Source organism: Lissotriton helveticus (genome assembly GCF_964261635.1).
Source record: "Lissotriton helveticus chromosome 1_1 unlocalized genomic scaffold, aLisHel1.1 SUPER_1_unloc_4, whole genome shotgun sequence".
NCBI lineage: Eukaryota > Metazoa > Chordata > Amphibia > Caudata > Salamandridae > Lissotriton > Lissotriton helveticus.
This window is the reverse complement of record NW_027611681.1, coordinates 2,214,819-2,241,375: the sequence shown is the minus strand read 5'-3', so window position 1 is coordinate 2,241,375 and position 26,557 is coordinate 2,214,819. Positions and strand designations below refer to the sequence as shown.

The window sequence follows — 26,557 nt, the reverse complement described above, 5'->3', positions numbered from 1 at the left end:
TCCGAGCCATAGAGAGAAGCGGTTTGGGCCCTAGATTCATATACCTCCAATGCTGGGGTGATGGACTTGGTACTAGTTGCATGGAGCTTTTTCAAGATGGGCACTGAATTTTGCATTAAAATGGTCCCAGATTTTCTGACATGCGGGCACCATGAGAGCTTAGAATCTAGGGTCACCCCTAAGTAAACAAAAGTGTGAACCCTCTCTATCGCTGCGTCATTCAGCATCATCTTTTTCTTAAAACTTTTGTGCGGCCTGATGGACATGTATTTTGTTTTTGATGGGTTTATTTCCAATCCTTTTTGTTTACAGTACACCACCAACTTCTTCAGAAGATTTTGCAGTCCCATTGGGGTCTGTGAGAGGAGGATGGTATAATCCGCAAATGTCAGAGCACATACATGAGAGCCACCTAACTTTGGGGAATCGTGGTTTGTGTCCAATAGGAAATCCACCATATCATTAACATAGAGGAGAAACAGGGTAGGCGCCAGGACACAGCCCTGGCGGACCCTCTCCTCACCGGTATCTCCTCTGTCAACTCCCCGCCCATACCCCAGCGCACTTTTGCAAAATTATCTTCATGTAATTTTATGAGTTGCACCAGTAAGTTTTTTGGAACCCCTTGATTTAGCACATTTATCCACAGCAGATCTCTTGAAATTGAATCGAAAGCGGCCTTTAGGTCAATAAAGGCCATATACAAGTTGCCGGATCTTAGTTTAGTATACTTCCAGGCAATGGTTAGCAGCCTGAACACCTGATCTATGGTGCTGATTCTTTTTCTGAACCCTGCCTGGCATGGGGATAATATGTTGTTGTCAACTAGCCAGTTGTTTAGCCTGTCCAGTATCTGCTTTGAATAGACCTTTTGGGTAATGTCTATCAAGCTGATAGGTCTATAATTAGCGGGATCGTCCCTACTGCCCTTTTTGTATATAGGGACGATCTCCACGCCCTTCCATGATATAGGGATAGGCTTCCCTCTGCTAATTGCATTGCACAGTAAGTTGATATACAGTGCCCATACCTCTGGGTCATGTCTAAAGAGGTCTCCGGGATAATATTTGGGGCTGGCGCTTTGGACGGCTTAATGGCGGCTATAGCCTGCTTAGTTTTTAAGATACTAAAATACAGTGGTTCAAACTCCTTGGACATTGTCAGCTCTTTAATTATGCATAAGTTCTCGCTTGAAGGGGAACCCGGACATGCATATAAATGTGCAAAGTGTCTGAACCATGTTTTAGGATCTAGATGGTAGTCCTGGGCTGGCTTGCTCGACTTATTGCCGTTTGCAACAATCCGCAAAAAAAGTGATTGATCTCCTGCCCTTTCTGCGGCTAGCAAGTCTTCCCAACCAGAGTCCTCCCAATGTCTACGTTCTTGTACAGTCTGAGCTTGCTGTGCTTGAGATTGTGTGCCTTTTGCCTGCGTTGTTTTGATTCTATGGCTGCTGTTTTTATTTGTTGCATCCTGTAACAGTTCTCTCATGTAACGCAACTGGTTCTATTTGTTCTATTGTACGGTGCTCTGACACCTCCGGGTAAGGCCCCCGCTTTATAAGAATGCATTAAATAAATGACCTCACCTGGGGTTTCATGTGGGTGCTGTGCTCTCTGTTGTGGGTCGGGTTAACAGAGGGCCTGTGGATGAACAACTGCGCATGCGCTGGGGACAGACACTGCTTCCCACAGCGCGGGCGTAAAAGGCATTGGATTATGTGCGCATGCGCGGAGTACAGATGGTGCCGAGCGAGGGTTAAAGAGGGCCTTAGATGAAACACTGCGCAAGCGCGAAGGACAGACACCGATGTTACTACAATCCAACTCCAGAAGTCGGTGCAAGAAAGATTTCATTTAGTTCACAGCACGGAGCGCAGTGAAGGGCGACAGCTCAGAGCCAGCACAGGTGGAACTCAAAGAAACACAAGAATTCCAGTGTCCGCGCGGAGACACAATGAATGAGATATAACTGCCTCCCGCCGCAGAGCACGAGGCGCCTCGCGCCACAGCACAGGGTGAGAGGTATGTAAATGCAAAGCTCCTCGGTCCCTCCTCTGGGAGAAGTGTCTTTCCTATGCGCAGGCGTATGAGCGGGAAGTGTCTCTCTGCGCAGGCGCAGTGAGGCTTCGCGTCGTCTGTCCAGGGCGGTTCACAGTCCGTACCCCGTGCAAGGGCCTAACTCGGCGATAGGACGTGTGTCTTTGCTCCGCACATGCGCAGCTGGGACGCGCGGTCCTGCGCGTGCCCAGAAGTGAGACGCATTGTTTTATTTTGTTGAGCTTGCGCGTCACTCGATGGGGAATAACACACCGGGACACACTCCTCACGGGCAGCGGCGCCCCCGGGGCTCCAGCAGAGGTGAGGGGGGCCTCTGACCCCAGGGTGACGCACGGGGGCATCTTCAGGACACTGAGAGGCAACATTCAGGGCACTGGGCTGCAGTGATTTCCAGACTCTGAACTGTGTCATACATGTGTGACTTAAAAAAAGAAAGTGCATTCAAATCAATAGTTCCACCATCTTTATAAAACAATGTACATATGCAAGCATAGAACAACTGTATGTAGCGTTTTCCTACTTTGCTTTCCCGTGTGTGTGTGTGTGTGTGTGTGTCTGTCTGTTTGTCTGTGTGTCTGTCTCCCATTCCCTGTAGGGAGAGTATGTAGCTCCCCGTTGTAGAAGAGTCGGTCAAGAAGGAGCACACTGCATTGAATAATTTCTTGGTATGCACTTTTTATTAGTATTACAGGAAATCACAATGATTGATTGTCTCTTTTATATTCTTCTTTCCCACATGGTCTTCCACTTCAGTCCCTTAGGTGAGCCTCGGCCGCCGTCGTCCCTCGGACAGAAGGAAAAGACTCAGGTAAGTGTTTTTGCTTTATGGTTTAGTCAAGGGAGGATTTGAGGGATAAATAATAGCTATGCATCAATGTGAAGGAAGGGGGTAGAGGTTGGAGCAACCAAAAGAAAAAGAGTAGCCGATGATTTCTGCTCTTGTCTTTGTTTCCGTCTCACTTATTTCCTTTTCCCTGGGTCCCTTTCACCCCTCAGCCTCCCCTCCCGTCCCTCTCTGACTCAGCCCCTTTCCAAAAGCCCCGTAGACGCCCACGCACCTGTAAGAGCCACGTCACTCCGGGGCCGTGGCGTGGTGACTCGGCGTCCTTCAGTGAGGTCTGGTCTCCTTCTGGTCTCCTTCTGTTTCGACTTTCCCTCCCCAACAAGCTTTGACCTCCCCAAGGCTCCAGTTCTCTCTCTCGGAAGGCTGTTCGGTGTTCTCCGTTTTTCCGGTCTTCCCTGCTGGTTTCTCCGCCTTAGGTTATGGCTCACTTGAGCTCGTGGAATGCCTTTCTGGCGGCTTGGGGAGGATTTACCAAGTCTTAGTTTCTTTTCTCTTTCTTCAGTAGGTCGGTTAGTGGTGCTGCTATTTCAGAATAATTGGGTTTAAACCGGCGGTAGTAGCCTTGTAAGCCCAAAAAGGATCTAATGCCTTTTTTGGTGGTAGTGAAGGGGGTGTCTAAGACTGCTCTCAATTTCTCTTGTTGCAGAGCGATAGCCCCATCTCCCAATACATAGCCCAAATATTTGACTTTGCTGAAGGTTATCCTGGTCTTTTTGGAGTTCACGTGGAGCCCTGCAGTCCTAAGTGCTTGGAATATCTTCCCACAATGGACGAGATGTAGTTCCCAGTTAGGGCTAAATATTATGATATCGTCTATGAAGGCTAAGGAGTACTCTTGATGTTGGGAGCAAACTTTGTTCATAAGTCTTTGGAACGTCGCTGGTGCTCTGTGTAACCCAAAAGGCAGTGCAGTAAACTCGTATAGCCCATTAGAGGTGCTAAAGGCGTTTTTTCTTGGTCTTCCTGTTTAAGTGGTACCTGCTAATAGTCTTTTGTAAGATCGAATGTGGTTATATATTGGGCTAAGCCTAATTTCTCGATTCATCGACACTTGGTAATGGGTATGAGTGAAATTTCGAGATGGCATTGACTGCTCGGACATTTATACAAAAACGGATGGAACCATCAGGTTTCAGAACTATGACAATGGGGGAGACCAGTTACTGCTGGAAGGTTTTATGACTCCTAGTTGTAACATGCTCTCTATTTCGCAGGAACTGCGTCCCGCCTAACGCCTGGTATTCTGTAGGGGCATTGTTTTATTACTTTATTTGGTGGGGTAACAATGGCATGCTTGAGTATTGTTGATTTTCCCAGGAGGTCGGAAAAGATGGAGGAGAAGGACTCTAAGAGAGTCTGAAGAGACACTTTTTGTTCCTCTGTTAGATGTTCGTTTATGGTCAATTTATTAAATGTTGAAGGAATGGGTTTTGAGTCAGACAAAACGTAATGGGTGTCTTTGGGGAGGGGTCCCAACCATTTCTTTAGTAGATTTATGTGGTATATCTGGGTTTTGGTTGAGGAAAGGCATAACCGGTAAGTAGTGAGGCCTATCCTTTCAGTACCTTCATATGGTCCCTTCCATTCTGCCCGTTTTTGGCGTATAGAGGAAGGTAGGAATAGGAGCACCCAGTCATGGACCTGTAACTGTTGTCACCTCTTTCCTTTATTGTAAGACATCTGCTGGCTTCTTTGAGCTTTTTCTAGGTTGTCGTGAGCAAAATCTTGCAATTTCTGTATGCGGTTTCTTAGGCTTTGGGTGTATTCTAGATGGTGTTGTGTCTCTTCTTGTTTCTCTTGTTACCACGCTTCTCTTGTCATTTCTAGCAAGGTTTGTGGCTGTCTCACGTAAAGAAGTTCAAACGGAGAACAACCCAAGCTTCTCTGAACCTGGCTTCAAATAACAAAGAGGGCGAGTGGCAACAACATGTCCCATTCTTTCCCTTCGGTGGTTAGCATTTTCTTCATGGTTAGCTTGAAGGTGGCGTTATATCGCTTGCACAGACCCTCTGTCTGAGGGTAATAAGCCGAGGTTCTTATTTGGGTAATTTTCAAGGTTTTACAGACTTGTTTCATTAAACGAGAAACAGAGGGGGTACCCTGGTCTGTCAAAATCTCTGTGGGCAATCCTACCCTCGAAAACAGTTCTACTAACTTTTCACTGATGTTTGTTTCGTGCTTGGTATTCGTAGGGGAAATGCTTCTGGGTATCGAGTTGCATAATCGACAATAACCAGTATATAGATATATTATTTTTTCGATTTTGGAAGAGGACCCAGTAAATCCATACTTATCCTCTCAAAGGGGTTATCGATGATTGGTAGAGGTTGTAAGGGAACAGCAGGGGGTTTTGAGGTCCTTCTTCTGACATATTTCACACTCCCTGCAGTATTTGTCTACATTGGCGAATATCCCTGGCCAATAAAAAATATCTCAACACAGTCTGGGTTGTTTTTTCAGGCACACTGTGACCTGCTAGAATGTGTGACTGGGCAAAAAATAATATTTGATTGCGAAATCTCTTGAGAACCACTAACTGTGGGGGATCGTCTTGTTTTCCTGTCCTGTATATTAAATTGTTTTTGAGGATGAATGAGGGGAATGAGGACGGTATCACTGGGTTCTGCGCTTGTTGCCAGGCATTCTGGCGGGTGGATTTTTGGAAATGAGCATACTGAAATGACCGGTCCGAAAGCCAAGGGGCTTGTGTGAGCAGCGTACAAGGGGGTGAAGAAGTCTCCCTCAGTGTGTTTTTGAGCAACAAGATGAATTCTGGATAGTCTCTGTCCAAAATGAGTTGTTCGGATAGGTTGTCCAATACTCCTATCCTAACCAGTAGTCAAGAAGGAGCTCACTGCATTGAATAATTTCTTGGTATGCACTTTTTATTAGTATTACAGGAAATCACAATGATTGATTTTCACTTTTGTATTCTTCTTCCCCACAAGGTCTTTCACTTCAGTCCCTTAGGTGAGCCTCGGCCGCTGTAGTCCCTCGGACAGAAGAAAAAGGCTCAGGTAAGTGTTTTTGCTTTATGGTTTAGTCAGCCAAACGATTTCTCCTCTTGTCTTTCTTTTCCGTCTCACTTATTTCCTTTTCTCTGGGTCCCTTTCACCCCTCCGCCTCTCCTCCTGTCCCTCTCTGACTCAGCCCCTTTACAAAACCCCTTTAGGCGCCGATGCACCTGGAAGAGCCACTTCCCTCCGGGGCCGTGGCGTAGTGACTACGCGTCCTTCATTGATGTCTGGTCTCCTTCTTCTTCGGCTTTTCCTCCTCCGTCGGGTTCGGGTGTTCTGTTTACGGACAAGCTGTAACCTTCCCTAGTCTCCGGTTCTCTCTCTCGGAAGGCTGTTAGGTCTTCTCTGTCTGGTTTCTCCACCTCGGGCTCCCTTGCTGCGTGTAGCTGGACCAACTACTGACCAACCTGACACGCTCTCCGCCACGCCTTCTTGAATCGTGAATTGTCTGACGTCTGTCCTTATCTCCGGCTTAAAGGGGCCTCCTGCCGATTCCCCTCGCTCCACTTCTTTCTGGCAGCAAAGAGGCCAACTGGTAACAGGGGTCTGTGAATATAGGAGGGGAGAAATATATGAACGGATGGCATGGCACTCCTTATCCTCTATCCCATCGTGTACTACAGGGGCTTCCTGACATCCTTCTTGCTCACAAGTTGGACAGCCCTCCTCGCAGAGTGATTGGCAAGCAGCTCGGTTGAGGTTTTAGCAAGGAGTGACCTTGCAATGACAGCAAGTGCTCCTCTAACCCAACCCAGAAATGCTTGTTTATTTATAGCAAATAGCATTCTTGTTTCCAGTCCGAGAGCTTAGTCAGGCCGCCCTTGTTCATGATCTATTGATAGCTGCTTCGCCTCATGGACGAATAACAAACCGTCTCATCTGCACAATGTATGTTCAGACCTTATGATGTTGGTCAAGGTGTAGTGATAGTGTTCTTACGAAGTGGAATTTGTAAGCAAAGTAGTTTCATGGAAACTAATCCTTCACTTCCACAGATGCAAATGTGTCAAAAGTCATCATGTGAAAGAAAAGACCACTTTGTCGAACGTGTCCATGTTAAAATGGCAGCGTTTCTCCCTGGGCCTAACTGAGCCATGTGACAAACCGTCACAAGTAGGATTTTGAGAAGGGATAATACAATAGCACTTTTGAAGCAGTGAATAGATATTAGTTAAGCTGGAGAGATTTAGTAGTGAGGTACAGCCGAGAAATGTATCCAAAAAGGTGTTTAACATTCACGCCCATGAAGAGGTCAGATGTTGTGCAAGATGGATTGGCTGATTTGAGAATTGCAATGGGTTCTCAAGGTGAAAAAAAAAGAATTAAAGTGAGAGTGTTCAGCAAAGAGATAAAAGAGAGATGAGGGGCAGTAAGTGAAGTAGCGGGGTGCTCCCCAAAGTCGTGATCTTAGAGGAAAGTACGAAGTAAGGTTAGTGGTAGAGAGTGTGGAGTGAATGATGAGTGGGCTTAGTGATCAGATGATATTTTGAAAGTATGTGCACTTGATATTAGCAGCAGCTAGAGACTGTGTGTTTAGTGCATTTATGTTAGTGACAAGATTTTCTTGTTAAATTTGTCGGGAGGTCAGTAGAATGAATATAGAATTCTATAGTGGTCTGGCGTAGGCCATATTAATTTGCTGCATGTGCAGTAGCCTACACATGATTCTGTTTTCACCCTGGCATGTGCAGGTTGTCAGCTCATCTAGTTCTGTTTACTGATTATGTCAAATGCATATCTAAATCACTTGTTGATTGGTCCATCCCATATGGTAGATCCTATTTTTTAATCCTCTCTTTTCTCCAGTTAGTTTGGTCAGTAACATACCACAGCTCCACCTGGCAGAGGTTCCTAGAATAATGAGGGCCAGATCGGGTGGCTGCCTCTTCTCATACAATTCGGCCAAGCTTTGGAATTCCTTACCACTCTCTCTCCGGAAAGAATCGAACCACCTGGCTTTCCGGAAACAGCTGAAGACCTGGCTCTTCCCCTAAGGCCCTCCCCCCCACCCCCGTTAGTCCTGCCTCTGGGTAGCCAGGCGCTATATAAAAGCCTTTTTCATTTCATTTCAATCCTGCCCCCTGCCCGTGCACTTTCTTTATTACCTCCACTCTCTGTTTGTACTAAGGGTTTCAACCGAGATCTGTGTAACTTTGCAGCTTGTATAACATTTTGCCGACCACTGGTAACTATCAGCTACTCAGCGCTAGCCTTAAAATAGACGCTTCCAATGCTGAGCAAGTGCCTTATTTAGAGTTTGGAGGACAGGGGACTCCTTCATAAGTGTGATGGGTCTCCCACTTCCCATGTTTGAAGTTCTATTAACGTTAACGATGTCCAGACTGCATGAGCAGCTATGCCCCAGCAATATCCTTGTCGATTCCTGGATATTGTAAGTGACCAGGGAAGCTCTATAGTAAGTACATTGGCTGGACACTTGTCATTACGAGTTCCCCAGCCTCAGGAAGGTTTCTCTGAAATACGGGATATTTGATACCAAACATCTCAGCATATTAAACCTGCATTGATTGCAGTGTCTGATTTATAAAAAATTGCACACAGGGTGCCCCTTAGAGGGGTCCCCTAAGATCTACCAATCCTTAGTGTGGGCACCGACTGGCCTGAGCCAGCCTGCTACCACCAGACAGTATCCTGTCCTCATGGGGAGAGTGCCTGCACATGCCTTTCCTGGGTGGAGGTATTCACATCTCCCCCTGGTCAGGCAGAGCCATCTGTGGCAGAGATTTTCAAAGGCCTTGCCGCCTTGGTAATGCGACCCCAGCCTCTTCTGTTAGAGGGAGCAAGCGATCTTCCTGTCCTCACCCCCTTTTAGGTGCAAGGACAGGTGGGAAACCTTAGATAGAACAGGAGGTGCAACCCCTGCTCCCTCTGTCAACTCCACCCCTCAGGTGCTGGAGGCGAGGTGAAGTACACTTTGTAGTGCCCACTATCTTGAAGATGATGCGACTTATTCAATCAGGGCCAGGACTGTGTCCCCTTCCCATAGGAGGTGGGCATGATAGAGGGTGTAGACACCCCAGGAAAGGGGCCATTAGCCTTTACCTGTCACTCCCTTGTAACACCCTTAAATCAAGATTTTAGGTGGCATCCCCAGACCCTGAATTTCAGTTCTTGGCGACCTAAGAAGAGCCGGGCACTGCGGCCTTCTCTGCTGGTGAGGCTCTGTAGAGAACTATGGACTTGGTCCCAGTCCTACTGGTCTGTCTGCATCGTTGGATGATCCTGAACCAAAAGTCAAGTCGTCTTGCAGCCCAGCGATCTCCAGAACCTTGGGAGGACTACCTGCCTTCAATAAAGGGCAATCTAGTTTTGTGTAGTGGGATTTGGCCAGGGAGTGTCAGGACAAGCCAAGCTATGTTACTCACTCTATATTTGCAGACTTTGTGTTTTTGGTCTAATCACTCTCTCTAATGTGCCCTGTATTTTCGGTGTCAACACTATCGATTGAGCACTAGTTCAATAAAAAGAGTTTTACAAAGTACCTGTGTCTTGGCAAGATAAGCAGTGTGCAGGTCATTTAGTCAATCGAGTCTGTTGTTGAGCTCTGAGTTCAAGCTGCCCTTTAATGTAAACAGGGTCATTGATTTGGCAGTATCAGTATCTGTGGTTAAATTAGACAAAAATGACTTCTAATTGCCAACTCCCTGACACCCTGAATGGGCGTAACCCAATCACCATCGCCAAGCGTGCCTAGATCCCTCTCCCACACAGCCTTCCACGTCCCCAAGGGATCCAGGGAATTGTAGATCAACTTCTTAAAGATGGGTGAGATTGCTTTTTCAGTTGAGGGATTAGTTAGCAGCTGGTCCTCCAGTGGGGATGCATCAGGCAACTGCTCTTCTACACAGATGTGACCTTGCAGAGCGTGACCCACCTGCAAATGTCAGAACCGTTTTTAGTCACCTAATTCATACTTTTGTTGTAGGATTGTGAAGGGCACAAGCACCTGTTCCCTCCACACATCGCCCGGCCGCTCTAAGCTAATTAAACCCCATTTTGTGAAGCCCTGCCATCCTCCCACTGCACTTAAGAGATCACCATCATACAGTGGAGTAATTTCAGTCAGCTTACCTTCTCAGCCTAAATACTTGGTAGCCTCTCTCCACACCCTTACCAATGTTTGGGTATGGGTAGGTAGGGTGCCCTCAAGCTTTCTTCGATAGAGCATCGGGTGGGGTAACCTCTCTTGCCCATGGCCAATCTATCTACCCGGTAAGCGGGATCATCACGGTCCACAAAAACCCAGTTGTTGACAGCCACCAGCTGCGTGGCCCAGTAATACTTGAGAATGCTCCGGACCGCCAGTCCACCTTAATAAACTCCCCTCTGCAACTTACTCAGTGTGAAGCGCCACCATCCCACAACAGGAGGCAAAGTTCTCAGTTTACCTTTTGAAAAAATAGTCTGGTGGGATCTTAAAGGAAGTTTTTTACACGATGTGCAGGAGGCCTTGGAGGGTCATCACTTTAATCAGGGCCACCCGGCCCAGTAAAGAAAGCGGGAGCGCCCGCAAGTGTGAGGCATCCCTGCGAAGCCGGTCTAATTTTGGGACTACGTTCCTGCCTGTGGCGCTCTTCTAATGAACACGCCCAAATATTTGAAGTCATGTAGTGCCACCCGAACTGTTCACCTAGAGTGCAGCCGCAGGGTCCCTGGCGCCAGAAGGCATATTAAGGACTTCTTCCAATTGATCTCCTGAATGATCTCCAAATATGTGAAAAATTTGTAGAATTTGTTTACTCAAGAAGACTTGTTACGTGTCATATAGCAAAACGTCAGCGTAGAGGGAGATTCTCTCATCCCACTCCTGATCAACTGGAATACCTCATATGAGAGGTCCTGGCGAACCCATGCACGTGTGAAGAGCATAGGAGACAAGGAGCATGCCTGTCGGACGACAAAGACTCGGGAGACTGTATTATTGACGCGCATGCAAGCTAGAGGGGCCACATACAAGAGCTTGACAGCAGCACCACTGGTTCAGCAAAGGAATCCCCTGTTGCATGCGATACTCCATTAAGGTGTCGGAGATTTAAACGCATTCCCTGGTGTGGCATAAAGCCCGATTGATCAGGATGAACCACTGTTGCAATTACTGTCCGCAGGCAGATCGCCAGGGCCTATGCAAGGACCTTAGTCTCAAAATTAGGCAGGGAGATAGGTCTATAAGACCCCCACTCAGTTGCTGGTTCGTCCTTTTTTGGGACGACCACCACCTCAGACGTTCTTTGGTCCTCTGGGAGACACCCTTATTTTCAGGCAGTCTTAAACCTCCTCCAAAGGCATTCCCTGATTTTATCCATCATGAATTTATATAATTCTAAGGGGAGCTCATTAGGCCCCGTCGCTTGCCCTGTTTGCAAGGTTCTTATTGTCTTATTTATTTAGTCTACTGTCTGTTCTTGGTCTAGTGCGTCTCAGTCCTCATTCGTTGGCATTGGCGAGGTCAGGTCTTTCAGGAAGTATTTCCGTCCCCTTGTTGTCAGTGTCCTCAAGGATCCAATTCCGTCCTTTGTCTTGTCTCTCTAACCATGCAAGCAACTCATTGGCTTTATCACCGACATCATAGAGACAATGCTGGGTAGCCAGCGCATGAGTGCACGCTATTTTTCATTAGTGCGTTATGTGTGCTGCTTCAGTAGACGGTGTAATGGGGTAGAAACTGATTCCCCACTTGCCAAGCGAGCCTCCGGGAAAGCACATTCCCTGTCCTGAGCCTCGCAGTTCAATTTACGTTCCTTCTGCATTCCCCCGATCAAGGCTTGTGTCTGGCCTCGAATCACTGCCTTGAATTCATCCTATAGCACGCAAGCTGATTCAACAGGCCGCCCATTCTCCTTCAAGTAGAAGTATGCTCCATCTCTCATACAAGCTTTGAACGTGTTGTCTTTTAAATATCATGGATCAACCCTTGGGGGTAGCATGAAGGCCACAACCGGACCATCGAGTTGCACCTCCACCAGCGAATGGTCTGAGATCGACCCTGCTATGTGCGTAGCGGCGCTAAAATCATCTTTATGGACAGTCTGGGTGAAAAGATAGTCAGACTACCAGACATGCCAGACTACCATGTGCTGCAGACAGGTGCATCCGGTTCTGATACCCTCTTCCCCTCTAGGGGCATTTAGGAGTATCCTGAATATAGTATAGGTGCAGTTCTGGCACCCCAGTCACCCCAATGCGTGTATGCTCTGCCGTAAGCGTCTTACCCTTTCACAGGATGAGTCAATCATGTCTGGGTTTCTTTCCTGTTTCCTGACACTTGAATGGACTCGAGAGAGCAGTGACCCACCAGCAGGCTTTTGTCCTGGATGTAGGGCTGCATTCAGTAGGGCACCCACTCTGTCTTTTCTTTGCAGTTGCCTGAAGATCAGCAGTCCCAAGGTAGCAGTCACACCTGACCTGTCTGTAAGTGCAGCCCCTCTGGAGGCCCGACCGTCAGCAATCGAGGCCACACTGTGGCTGGCTGGACCACAGGCGTAAGCTCAGACACTGGAGCAGTTGTAGTCCCTCATGGGCTTCTGACACAGAGTAGTCAGAAATTCAGCAGCTAAAAGCCCAACACAGGCTCTCCAGGAAGCCAGTAGATTCAGACCCTGTTGTGTTAGGAATTTGGCAAATTCAACCTTGAACGGGCAGTTGGCAGCACACAATCGTCCAACTGGGCCTCAGCAATCACGTTGTCGTAGAGTTTTATTTTCTGCCTTGAACTGTTGGGAGAGTCTTGGCAGGGGAGGAGGGGTCCCTCAGACTAGCTGGTCCTGCTGGATGGCTTTCCGGCCCGCCCTACAAATAACGAGGATGTGTCGGACCTTGCTTCTTCCAGGACAGCCTTGTCCTCCTGCTGGATAGTCAAAGTCATTTCCCTTTCTTACCAGACAGGCAGGCTTCTAGGCAGACTTCTTGGCTCTTCAGGACAGGTACAAAGCTTCTCCATTAAGTAATTCAGCCTGCAGGTGATGTCCCTTCAACTTAGATAGACTGTCAGGCTGACACCATCCCTGGTGTCACAGCAGGCACCTGGGTACTTTGTAGAGCACATTATTCCTTGGTAACAGAGGACTTTGAACTAGGGTATAAAAGAGGATTAGATGGTCCCACTTGTATACACAACTGGCAGGCAGGAGATGCAGTTTACTCTGTCGCACTCTCACATTGCTTTTATGCTACGCACACCAACACCCTAAACACGCACATGATGTTAGTGCAAAGTCTGGTCACAGGCAGAGAAATGGAGCATTACATAGGTGTGTCATCTATTCCAGGTGTAGCAGTTCTGAATAAACCCAGGGCATTTTTTTTTGACCGGAAGCTTCTCCCTTCTCCTGGATGAGCAGTTTATTGTGTATATGCAGGCTTGGATAGCTAAATTTTTTCGTATTAATCGGGGTAGTACTGATCCTGAGTATGTTTGGGATGCATTCAAGGCTGCTTTTAGGGGAGAAACCCTTAGTTATGGTTTGTATAATCAGAAGCAACAGGCGTTAAAGGAACATGAGCTATATCAGGGTCTGGTCAGAGCTGAAGAGGCTCTAGTTCAGGGTATACATATGGGTAGGGACATTGGGGCATTAGTAGTAGAAGTGTCAAAGATCAAGGCGAAATTAAATCTCCAATGGAGCCAAGAGGCTGCTAAAACATATGTAGTAAGACAGCGACTTAACTATGAATATGGGGAGGCCAGCGGTAGGTGCTTGGCACAAAAATTAAGGATGAAGGAGGCAGCTGAGAGAATCAATTACATTTTGGATAGTAATGGCCAGCGTGTTGAGAATGAGAATGGTGTACTGGAGGTGTTCAGAAGTTTTTATGAAGCATTATACATGGATGATCAATATGATGTCCAGAAAGTCAAGAAATTTGTATCTCAACAGTGTGAGCAAGATATTGGGGAGGAGGACGTAACGAGATTAGAAGCTCCTATTACAATGCTGGAACTCGAAGAAGCTATTAAGGAACTTGCAATTGGTAAGGCTGCGGGCCCTGATAAATTACCATTGGAGGTATATAAAGCTTTCTTCGAGTTTATAAAAGATGATATGTTATTAATATTTAAAAGAGCACAAGGTGGATTGGCACCGAAATCGTGGGGCAAAGCCAGTATTATTGTGTTTAGAAAAAAGGTAAACCAGCGTAGCTTCCAGCATCGTATCACCCCATATCTCTTTTAAACGCGGATGGCAAAATGTATTAAAAAATGTTGGCCACTCGGCTTGCCACGGTAATATCGCCACTTGTGTCTATTAGACAACATGGCTTTATCCCTAAGCGTGGCACTACAAATCATGTTAGTAGAGTTATTGCATTATTAGATAACGCCAACGCTACTGGGGACCCGCTGAGCCTTATTTTGTTAGATGCCGAGAAGGCGTTTGACCGAGTGTCTTGGTGTTTTTTATGGGAAGTAATGCGGCAGCGGTGTTTTGGGCAGCAATATATAGTAGCAATACAAACGCTATACTGCCAACCTGTCGCTAAGATCTGTACCCTGGGCCTCGAGTCAAAAGCAGTGGTAATAAAGTGGGGTACTAGACAGGGCTACCCCTGCTCCCCATTATTATTTGCCCTGTATATAGAGCCTTTTTTGAAAATGCTTGACCATAGCCCACAAATACAGCCTGTTATTGTTCAGCAACAACAATATCGGGTTCTGGCTTACGCAGACGATGTTGCGGTGCTTTCTGTTAAACCTGCAGCAGCAATACAGGCAGTAGAACATCTCGCTGCAGAATATGGGTCTGTCTCTGGATATAAATTAAACACCGCCAAAACGCAAATCTTGTGCCATAATGTTAGAGGTTTTAATGACCCAAGGGTCTCACAGGAAGTAACATATCTAGGAGTGCTATTAAGGACGTCGGCACCAGCATTAGTTGGCGCTAATTGTTGGAAGCTTTTACAAGGGGTGTGTAGACAGCTTGATCGGTGTGAATGCTTGCATCTGTCATTAGTTGGCAGGTGCAATATGCTGAAAATGATGATCCTGCCAAAAGTACTGTATTTTTTTTTAGATGTGTTCCACTTGAAGTCTCACGCACTCATTTGACACACCTACAGTCATTATGTATGAACTTTATATGGGCACGAGGGAAGGCCCGCAGAGCTGCACGGTTTATGGTGTTACCTAGAGCGGTTGGGGCGTGGTCTGTACCGGACTTTACACTCTACTACTAAGCATGCATGCTCCAACATATGAATATACTCTTTACTGGAATAGGGCCAAGTGTGGCTGCTGAATCTCCTGCTATATATCATATGTTGCTGGGGTCAGATGCAAAAAACTGTTTGTTCATTCACCTAGACTGGAGCTATTATAAGCGCACAAGATTCAAGACTGTATTAGCAGCTTGGAAGGTTTGGAAAGCTATTAAGAAAATGTTCATGATAGAGAAAGTCTCCTGGTATACCCCATTAACTGTTGTTACTTGCTTTCCGAGTGTATTTTGGGATAGGACAGTGCAGAACTGGCAGAGTAAGGGTATAAAAATAGTGGGGGATTTGTATACGGAAGGGGGTCTGAAATTGTTTAATCAGATCATGGAACAATACCATATACCCGGGCAGATTTTTAAAAATATTTACAAATTAGGAACTATCTCCTCACTGCCCGGTGGAATATTCAGACTAATTCTCTTATTGAAACTAGCCGAAAAGCAGTAAGAATAGGGGGGTTATATAGTTGTATGTTGGAAACAAGATCCAATGATTTGTAAGAACATAATCGTAAGTGGGAAAGCAGGTTAGGATGTTCTGATATTAGTTTGGAGACCTCCATTGAATTAGCTAGTCGATAATTTATGACTGCTAACCTGTCTGCCCAACATTATAAAACAATTTTTTATTTATATATGATACCTCATAAGATTGCCAAATGGGGTGGTGGACAGGAGGGGAAATGCTTTCGCTGTGATAACCCTGATGTAGATGTGATGCATATCTTCTGTACGTGTCCACTATTAAAAGAATTATTAGAGCATGTTGATACATTTCTAACTGCTATTTTGGAAACACCTATTGATTTGTCGCCTACGCAGCTTTTGTTGGGTGTAGAGATGGGGGTAAATGCTGATAGTGTGCCAAGGAATGCTATATATTTGAACTTTTTAGCAACAGCAGTATTAAGGCTATGTATAGCTTCAAGCTGATAACAAAGGGAACCCCCCGTAGTTTGAGGCTTGGAGGGCTAGGTTCTAGGCTAAATTTAATTTAGAGTATAGTTTGTATGCATTAAAAGGTAGGCATAAGCGAAAGCTAGGCTTACAAATTTGGGGTCCTGTTTTATCTTATTTGGATTTTTGAATGGCAATTTTTTTTTGTTGTGTTTAATCTATGTACTAAAGTTGGGCATACCAGAAGAAGTCGGTCTGATATGGAACTGTCCGAGTTAAATGTATATGCTTAAATGTGGTGTGATGGTTAAGACGCATGTACTCACTATACTTTAATTTGTTTGTACTCTTGTGAGTTGAATACTCATGTATTGCTAATAAAAAACAAAAAACAAAAAAAATAAACATAGGTGTGTCAGCAGGACGCCACTCCACTGATCATGATGCAAAGATCTCATCAGGCTATTGATCCTTACAACAGGGTGCATTGCCACCACCGCTCTAGCTGTTAAACCCATGACATTCCTCTGGCTTAAATAAGGGAACACTTGGTGTGACACTCCAGGTCACAGGACCGGTCCAAGACCTCTCATAGTCCCTTGTTAGAAGTTGCACAGTGCTGGAGTGACTGAAAAATCTAATGTAATTGTTTTTTTTTAAACTTTGTGGTATATTTACCCCAGCAACATGCAGTCACAAGTTTGACGCCATGGACAGGGGAGTTGCCACAAGGAACAGATTCTTCTGCCTGTCAAATCACATGCCATTCACTATTTCATAGTGTTTTTCTGCTTTTATTTACCACTTGTTTTAAGCAGGTGGTAGATAAATGCATGTGGTTGGTTGGGCGATGGGTGAATCAGGGGAGGGGAGGGTAAAGAAATGTCTAACAAAGGGAAGAATTGTGTGTTTCTCCCAGTTTGTATAAAAACAGCATAAGTCTTGGCTGCTTCTGCTGCACCCAGAGTCTTGTGCGTCTTTTCAGTCTTATTTTCCTGTCTGGAAAAAAATGGTGTCCTGTTTTTCTGCACCCGGTACATCCAGGTGCAGAAAAACCTAACAACTGATAATCAGGTGGAATAAAATGAGCACATGAAAGTACTCCTTAATTTCATTGCCCTTGATTCATACTCTGGACATAGTTGAGGGATAGGTCTAGGCATAGTCCTCGCAGCACACAATAGATTTGTGTGCAACAGAGACCAGAACTCAAAAGTCAGGATACCAGATACAAGTAGGTGGTAACTCAGGGCAGGGGAAACGCCTGTTGTCCATGGAGGGGAAATTCCCGTCCCAGAAATCTACATTAAAAATTAATTAATAGTATCCTTTTTTAAATATCTGTTTGGTGCCAGTGCATATGACTTTAATTTCTGCCTTTGGGATTCAATGTTACAAGTCCATAGGGTGCATGTATCCTTTGTGAGCTTAATAAAATGTTGAAAATTCTATAAATCCTCACTCCTACATCCAAGTACTCTCAGGCTACAATTCTACACTCTGCTCTGTATGAAAACCAGCTCAACATTTTCAAAATTCTGCAACTCTGCATTGATTTGGCTTGTAAATTATATTTTGGGAAATTTTCATGTATTAACTATTTAATTTTAATACTATAGGTGATTGAAATTACTGACGAAGAAAGCAAGATTTAGCACCAGGCAACTGAAGTCTGTGCCATAAGAAGGATTATTTTGAAAAACTGAAGGACATCCAGCATTCTATGTTTAAACAATTTCCAAAATCTAGGTGTGGCGAGGAAGTGGGAGCTGAGGAAAGTACTATACTGTAAGTGAAGTCTCTAATTTAGCATTTCATTAACCCAGAGCAAATCCATATCTGTGTACAGAATAACCTTCATCTAAAACATCATGTAATTCCAGAGAGGAAGCACACACTGCATAAAAAGAAAGTTATAACAAAAGGTTTCTTCTGCAGACCATCAAAGAAAAGACGCTGAGAGAAGACTCTGAAGCTGACACGTTAACAACCAAAAGAATGGAAAATCACCTTTGTTCAACAACTGTTTTTAACCAGTTACACAAGTTTGAGACTATCTGACTCTGGGTAGAAAACCACGACCCACTCTGCTAACTCTTGCGAAAACCTTAAAAATTCACCACTTTATTGTGTTCATAACCATCTCAGATTGTTTATTTTTTATTGTGTACTGTTCTGTAATTCTATGTAAATCGCCTCAACAGTATCTGCTGTGAATGAGTGATATGTAAAACTGTTCAATATAAAAATGGATTAAATGAGCACAGTTGTGCTATAGGTAATGTAAATAAATCCTCGTCTTCAGAACTACAAAACTTAACCTTACACCAAACATAGAAAGGGTAAAAGGAACTGATGTTCTGAGACTCGTGATCCACAATAGTACTGTGCACGTTCTAACGCCCTCAGTTACTGCCATTACGTCAGTGCAAAAAGGTACTTATCAGTTTAATTAATAAATATCAGACTAACACCTTATCACTGCATTGCTAAGAACCTATACAAATAGATTTGAGAAAATCTTCAGTCACAAAATAAGTTGCTGCCGGATAGGCTATAACCTAAAGACTATTATCTGCTAGAAATATTTCGACAGGTGTTACAGGACTGCTTCCAGACATAGTTTGCTCAATTCAAGTGTTAAAAAGATTACACACAATTTCTTTTAGAGATAAATGCTGAACATTATCTAAACAAGCCTAACTCTAAAATCGGGTTCACTCTTACTGTGGCATATAAGCAAGAGAAAACTAAACGTAGAGATATTAACTCTAGGAATACACCTTATAAAAACACGGACTGTGAGAACAAATTCAGTGTTCAAAACCGCCTCAATCAAGGCAAAATAACCTAAGTTAGGGGAAAAAGTTACATGTGCCAAAAAAGATACAGCCATAAATCTTATCTCACAGAATTTGACACAATGCACACTGGGGGAAACCACTCTCAGTGCAAAGTATGCCAAAAAAGTTTCAGGCGTAAATCTTATCTCACTGTGCATATGAGAATCCACACTGGAGAAAAACCTTATCAGTGCTCTGAATGCCAGAAAAGGTTTAGTGTCAAAGCGAGTCTATATCTACATGCATTAACCCACTCTGGGGAAAAACCTTACCAGTGCGCTGAATGCCCGAAAAGTTTCGCCCATAAATCGAAACTCACTGAACATATGAGAATCCACTCTGGAGAAAAACCTTATCAGTGCTCTGAATGCCAGAAAAGGTTTAGTGTCAAATCGAGTCTATATCTACATGCATTAACCCACTCTGGGGAAAAACCTTATCAGTGCGCTGAATGCCAGAAATGTTTCAGTGACAGAAGAGGACTTACTATACATACAAGGACCCACACTGGGGAAAAACCTTACCAGTGCTCTGAATGCCAGAAATGTTTCAGTGACAAAAGAAGACTTACTGAACATACAAGGACCCACACTGGGGAAAAACCTTACCAGTGCTCTGAATGCCAGGAAAGGTTTTGTAACAAACGACGTCTTTCTCAACATGCAATAACCCATTCTGTGGAACAACCTTATCAGTGCTCTGAATGCCACAAATGTTTCAGTGAAAAAAAGAGTCTCACTCGGCATATAAGAACCCACACTGGGGAGAAACCTTTTCAGTGCTCTGAATGCCAGAAATGTTTCAGTTACAAAAGCAGACTCATTGAACATACAAGAACCCACACTGGGGAAAAACCTTATCAGTGCTCTGAATGCCAGGAAAGGTTTTGTAACAAACGACGTCTTTCTCAACATGCAATAACCCATTCTGTGGAACAACCTTATCAATGCTCTGAATGCCAGAAATGTTTCAGTGTAAAAAGCAGACTCACACGGCACATACGAATCCACACTGGGGAAAAACCTTATCAGTGCTCTGAATGCCAGAAATGTTTCAGTGTAAAAAGTAGACTCACACGGCACATAAGAATCCACACTGGGGAAAAACCTTATCAGTGCTCTGAATGCCAGAAATGTTTCAGTTTAAAAAGTAGACTCACACAGCATAAAAAGATCCACACTGGGGAAAAACCTTATCAGTGCTCTGAATGCCAGAAATGTTTCACTGACAAAAGAGCTCTTTCTCAACATACAATGACCCACACTGGGGAAAAACCTTATCCATGCTCTGAATGTCAGAAATGTTTCAGAGACAAACCCAGTCTCACTCAGCATATAAGAACCCACACTGGGGAAAAACCTTATCAGTGCTCTAAATGCCCAAAAGATTTCACACTTAAATCACTTCTAACTGGGCATGTGAGATTCCACACTGGGGAAAAACCTTATCAGTGCACTGAATGTGACAAATGTTTCAGGGTAAAAAGCAATCTCACTCAGCATATAAGAACCCACACTGGGGAAAAACATTATCAGTGCTCTGAATGCCAAAAATGTTTCGGGCAAAAAAACAGTCTCATTATTCATATAAGAACCCACACTGGGGAAAAACCTTATCGGTGCTCTGAATGCCACACATGTTTCAGTGAAAAAATCAGGCTCACTCAGCATATAAGAACCCACACTGGGGAAAAACCATATCAGTGCTCTGAATGCCAAAAATATTTCTGCCAAAAAAACAGTCTCATTAATCATATAAGAATCCACACTGGGGAAAAACCATATAGGTGCTCGAATGCCAAATATGTTTCAGTAAAAAAGGCAGTCTCACTCAGCATATAAGAACCCACACTGGGGAAATACCTTATCAGTGCTCCAAATGCCAAAAATGTTTCAGCCTTAAATGTAATCTCACTAAACATATGAGAATCCATACTGGAGAAGAAAATTATCAGTGCTCTAATTGTCAGAAAAGATTCAGAGGTAGAGATAATTTCAAGCACCATAAGAAAACACACCATCAAAATATTTTAGTGCCAGAAAAGCATCAGTTTTAAACACAATCTCCCTCTACATGAGCAGACGCACACAGGGGAAAAACATTACCAATGCTGTGAATGCCAGAAATTCCTATCTGATAGGCACAGCCTCACAATCATAAGCGATTCTCCATACTGATGAAAAACTTTGAGTGTTCTGAATGCCAGAAGAGCTGCAGAGAAAAACGCTATCTCACCATGTGAAACTCCACACTGGAGAAAATCCTTATGCCAAAAAAGCTAGTATCTGAAAGACAGAATCTGAAAGAAACACGTTAGTGTTAGATTCCTTACCTTAGAATTACCCCCAGGCGTCAGACTGGATACGGAAAGTTTTTCGTCAGCAGTACCCCTGCGCGTCGGTAGGCGTCGTCTGCGGCTCGGTGTCCGTCGTCGGTGTCGTGATCGCCGGAATGATGTCGCTGGAGTACTTAGACGCCGCCCTCGCGCGCTGACGTCAGTTCTTCTTTTTTCCGCGCCAGCTAGCGCAGATCCGGGAAGAGCACGTACCTTTAGTCATTTTTTTACTAACTTTTTGGACATTTTTGTCTATCTTTGTCGAGTCGACTCGACTCCTGGTGCCAGTAGGGATGCCCGGTTTCAAGCTGTGTGACGCCTATCACCGACTGATGTCTGTTACCGACCCCCTCCGCCGGTGTTCCTACTGTTTGGGGGCGACCACGATGACAAGTCGTGCTCCGACTGCCGGGCCTTGACGTCGAAGGCTAGGCGGGAGCGTTCCCGTAAGCTCCTCGAGCTCCGGCAGTCGACTCTGTGCCGCTTGAGGTCCCAGTCGGGGAGGAAGTCGAGGAACTGATCGCGGAGCCGCAGTCATCACCAATCATCTGGATCCAAGTCCTCGCACTCGGGTAAGTCGAGGCATGTCAAAAAGAAGCAGTGAGGACTCCCCTCGCCACTCACGGCGCTCAGGAGTCGCATCCTGTCCCACACCCTCTGGTCCCTGGACTGAATGCGACTCCGGGCGATATTAGAGACTTCCTCGTGGCCAAGAGGACTCTCTTCCCGCCGTCGACACCTGCCGGCGCGGCTTCGGGCCTGCGGGTCCGACTGGGAGTCCTAACTTGCTGGCGGCTTCGGCCCCGGTGCCGTCAGCAACTTCGGTCTCGGTGTGCAGGACCCCGTGGGATCCAGGCCTGGATCCCGGTCGAAGACAGTTGACCTTATGACTCCTCCGCTGGTGCTGACCCCGGCGCCATCCTCGGACAACACCATCTCTGGTTTTAGCCCCAGTCCCGGTTCGGCGTCGGAGCAGCGCCGTCCCCGATGTCGATGGGTGAGCCCTTCACCTATGACCCGGCTCTGTCATTTATGCAAGTGTGGCTCACTGGTTAGAGGAGGCAGACCCTGAAGCAGAGGTCAGACCCGGGACCAGGGTTCAATTCCCGACGCGGCAGGGTCTTGAGCCCAAATGTCCACGGACTCGACAATTCTCGCTTCGGTGCCTACTCGAATCACAGGTTCACACTCTGCAACTCTGGGCAATAGCTTGCTTAATCTCCACTACGGCCTCCCAGCGGCGGGATGCCTGGCTTTCACCTTGGGGATGCCCAGTAGGGATTATCTCACAGGGAAAAGCCAGGACGGGTTCCCAAAGCAAGCGTCTTGAGACCTTTCGGTGATAAGGCGCTATATAAGAACCTTTGACATTTGACATGCCTGTTAATCAGGACACGGATCAAGGGGAGGACTGGGAGGGGTCTGAGGACCCTCTGGCACAGCAGTGCCAGTTAAGTCAGGACTGGGATGATGAGCTGGGGGATGCCAGTGGTCTAGACACTTCGCCTGACACTGGTTTTCTCTCTCCTCCCTCCGTGACTACGGAGGAGGGGGCTACTTATGCTGTGGTGTTGCGCAGGGCGGCCAAGGCCCTAGCCCTTGAGCTCCCTGCAGCAGTGTGAGGACTAACTTCCTCACCGAGGTGCTTCAACCGCCAGTCGTATATATATGGGGGGGGTTTACCCAAAAATAGTCACTGGGACCTGGGTTGAATGAGTACTGAGAGAAAGGGGTCCCAGTGTGGAAGCAACAATGATTTAACCATTTCACACAAAAAAAATTCAAAAACAACAAATGAATCCACATTGTTTTAATTCACAATGAGGATGGGTATAACGAATATACAAAGTATCGTAGGTTGTACAGTGCCCAAGGGGGGAAGGAGGAAGTGATTGAGTGAGGATGGTGTGGTACGGGAGTTGTGACAGTAAAATCAACCTGAGTAACAATATTACATTTGTATGTTAATTCAAATACCAAAATAGGACCAATGGTTCAATGCAGCAGTATATACATGTCATACTCCAGAAGTGCAAATAATGTCAAATTAGGTATGGAGTTGACAAATATCGGGACAGTTGTCGACATTTCGACCCTCAATGTAACGCAGGGATTAGTGCAGCCCTTGCAGCAGGGTCTTCATCAGGATATGGAACTGGGCGGGCAACCTAATGAATATATATAAGTTCTATTAATAGTTCAGGCCCCAGTCCCTTTCAAAATTATCAAGACTACGGCTACCAGCAACATCAATATAACCCTTTTTTAGGACAACGCCAAGCACCATGGCGTCCATCCCGTGGCAGAGGCAACAACTGGCGAGGTGGCCAGCAACGCGGCCAACAGAATACGAACAATTGGGACGGAGGACGAGGCCAGGCCCCGAAGCAAGTGCACTTTCAACCGGAACAGCATGGGGAGAGGGTAACCCGCAACAAAACCTACCGTTGGTAGACACTCCTGAGATATCAACATATCTCAACACAACTTGAACGAGGATGAAATCAAAGTTCTAAACAAAGGGTTATCATATGTACCGACCCACGGGCCTGATAACTTTACAATACCAACTGAACTCTTCAAGTTCAGTTCGTCTGAATACGGCTGAAATATTTTTTTCGCAATTCTGATGCACGGTCCAACCCTTCATTGACAGGATTATGAACACCATCTACCTTTGTACCGCACGCCAGTGCCATGTCACACAAAATACTGGCCTATGAGACCGTTGTTTGGCGAGATGTACAACAAATTCTGGATACAAAATCATTCACAAAGTACAAGATCAGTAAAACTGAAAAGTTGGACCTGCAATCACTCGCCCGCAACAACGATGTCGTGATTAAGCCAGCGGATAAAGGCGGCGCAATTGTGATCCAAGACATGTCCGACTACGAATCCGAGATCTTGCGCCAATTAAACGATGGGACCAGTTACCAACTACTAAGATCGGATCCATCAAAAGCCATCACCATCGAAATTCAGCAGCTGACGCAAGCTGGCCTGGACCAGGGTTTTCTGTCCGAACACGAACTTTTATATCTTAATCAAAAACATCCACGACTGGCAACCATTTATACTATACCCAAAATACACAAAGCATGGACCACCCCCCGGGACGCCCCATAGTCTCTGGCTGTGGGTCCATACTGGAACCACTTGGGAAGTATATCGATTTCTTCATTAAACCTCTCGCAGAGTCTACTCAATCATACCTGCGTGACACCATGCACACTATAAACATTGTCGAGAATCGATCCTTCGACCCACAGTGGGTCGCATTGTAATGCAGTGAAATGCATTGGGCAGAGTTGTAATGGATTTATGTTGATAATCAAAAGAAAGTGACTGATTAACTCATTATAATGCATGAAGTAAAATGCATAATCAATAAAAACAGAAATTGAGAGAAAAAAATGGAGTCATGAATTTGCATCAATGAACTGTTAAAAAAGGAGAAGAAACATTTAAAAGTTTCAAGTAAAACATCAGCGCGCAGTTAGTGAAAGGTGGTTATCTTTCACATATTTTATCTAATTCTATACATGGCGGCATTTGAAGATGATACTGTACTAAACCACTCCAATCCATTCAGAGACCAACTCAGTCTCTGGATGCGATATATTGACGACATACTGTTAATCTGGAGTGGCGACACTGAGGTATTATCATCGTTCTTCATATGGTTGAATCAACAATCACCCCATCTCAAATTCACAAGCCAATCGGACAACAAAACTATCAATTTTCTGGACATTACCATCTACGAGGAGTCTGGAACCTTATTCACTACACTCTATCGCAAACCTGCTGAGAGGAATTCACTGTTACAATATACCAGCCATCATCCTCGCGCACTCCGTGACAACTTGCCATTCGGACAGTTCCTCCGTATCCGGAGGAACTGTTCCAACAAAGATCACTATTTCAAGGAATCTGAGGACCTTGCGAACCGTCTTCAAGAACGGGGCTATCCTAGAGGGCTAGTCAAGAAGTCAAGGAAACGTGCCTGGTTTTATCCAAGAGATGAACTACTCACTCCAAAAGACAGGACAGAGGAACAAAATAACAGGATTGTGTGTATGACAACGTTTTCGACTAAAAGCAATCAAATCAAACCCATTGTAAACCAACATTGGCAATTGATATCCGACGATGTCAATCAAATGGCTACACCATTACATGCTTTCAAAAAAGCCAAAAGTGTGAAGGATTATGTAGTGCGGTCCTTTCTACCAAGTCCTGATGACCCCACCATTACCTCATTATGGAATCTTCCACCAGTTGTTGGCCACTTCAGGTGTGGCCACTGCAAGGCCTGTGACACCACCATACCAACAAAGGAATTCGTACATCTTCAACACAGAATCAAACTCAAATTCCACAGCAATTGCAATACATCTAACATCATCTATGCGATAGTATGTCCATGCAAATTGATTTATATTGGCCAAACCCAACAAAAGGCTAAAGTAAGAATTCTCCAACATATGAGCAGGATCAGATGTGAGGTCCAGGGCGCCCCACTTGTAGACCATTTCAAACTCGCGTCACACCCCCCAGATAGTCTCCAGTGGGTGGTACTGGAAAAGGCAGTTTTGGGACCACGAGGTGGTAACATTGCTAGTATTCTAAATGTACGCGAAGTAAAGTGGATGCTTCTTTTTAATTCTATCCATAATGGACTCAACGAACAGGATAGCTCTTTTTCCCAGTTAGCAATATTACCCATAATATGTTCCTATGTAACTGACTACCCTGGGGTGGTAGCATAATCCTGAACTGATCTAACTCAGAACTGGCCTATACCCTCATGTGAGAGGTACGCCAAAAATAGCTAAAATCAGTTAGAATTAGTTAGATCCTTAAAGATGCTCCTCTTTGATTGGTTGTTACACACTGCAATGGCTTCACCAATGTGTCTGGGGAATTCTATATCTAATCCTTTTTGCAATTATTGTCTGTGGTTTTTCTATGTCTGATTAATCATCATTTCATCATGTCAATGACCTTTTCGGCTATTATAGAGCACTTCAAACGAACTCCATTAATTGCCGCTAAAGTATTATAATCGTACTAAACGCGCAGTCTTTTTTCAATGTCTATTCATGACCCATAGTCACGTGACACCGTTCCCTAGGTTACTAACCTAACCAGGAAGCTCGTCTTGCGATTGCAGACGCAGACACGAGCGGGAGTACATGCCCGATTAAGTCGGCGTTCGGTGAGTTCCATCCGCCCTGCCACTCCAACTTTTGAGATCGTGATCTCCGATGAGATCCTCCATTCACGATAATTTTTTAACTTATTGCCTCACAGATACCACGG

General features: G+C 45.2%; 1 long non-coding RNA gene across 2 annotated transcripts; it reads left to right on the top strand.

Annotated features, from left to right (window-relative positions):
* The first annotated feature begins 2,807 nt into the window (after positions 1-2,807).
* LOC144806024 (uncharacterized) lies at positions 2,808-19,655 on the top strand. Of its 2 annotated transcripts, none has more exons than XR_013605654.1 (3): positions 2,808-2,868; positions 17,671-17,839; positions 17,935-19,655. It is a non-coding gene; the product is annotated as an uncharacterized LOC144806024 (long non-coding RNA). The 2 variants fall into 2 exon arrangements; XR_013605655.1 differs by lacking the exon at positions 2,808-2,868 and adding an exon at positions 5,853-5,921.
* Positions 19,656-26,557: the final 6,902 nt, after the last annotated feature.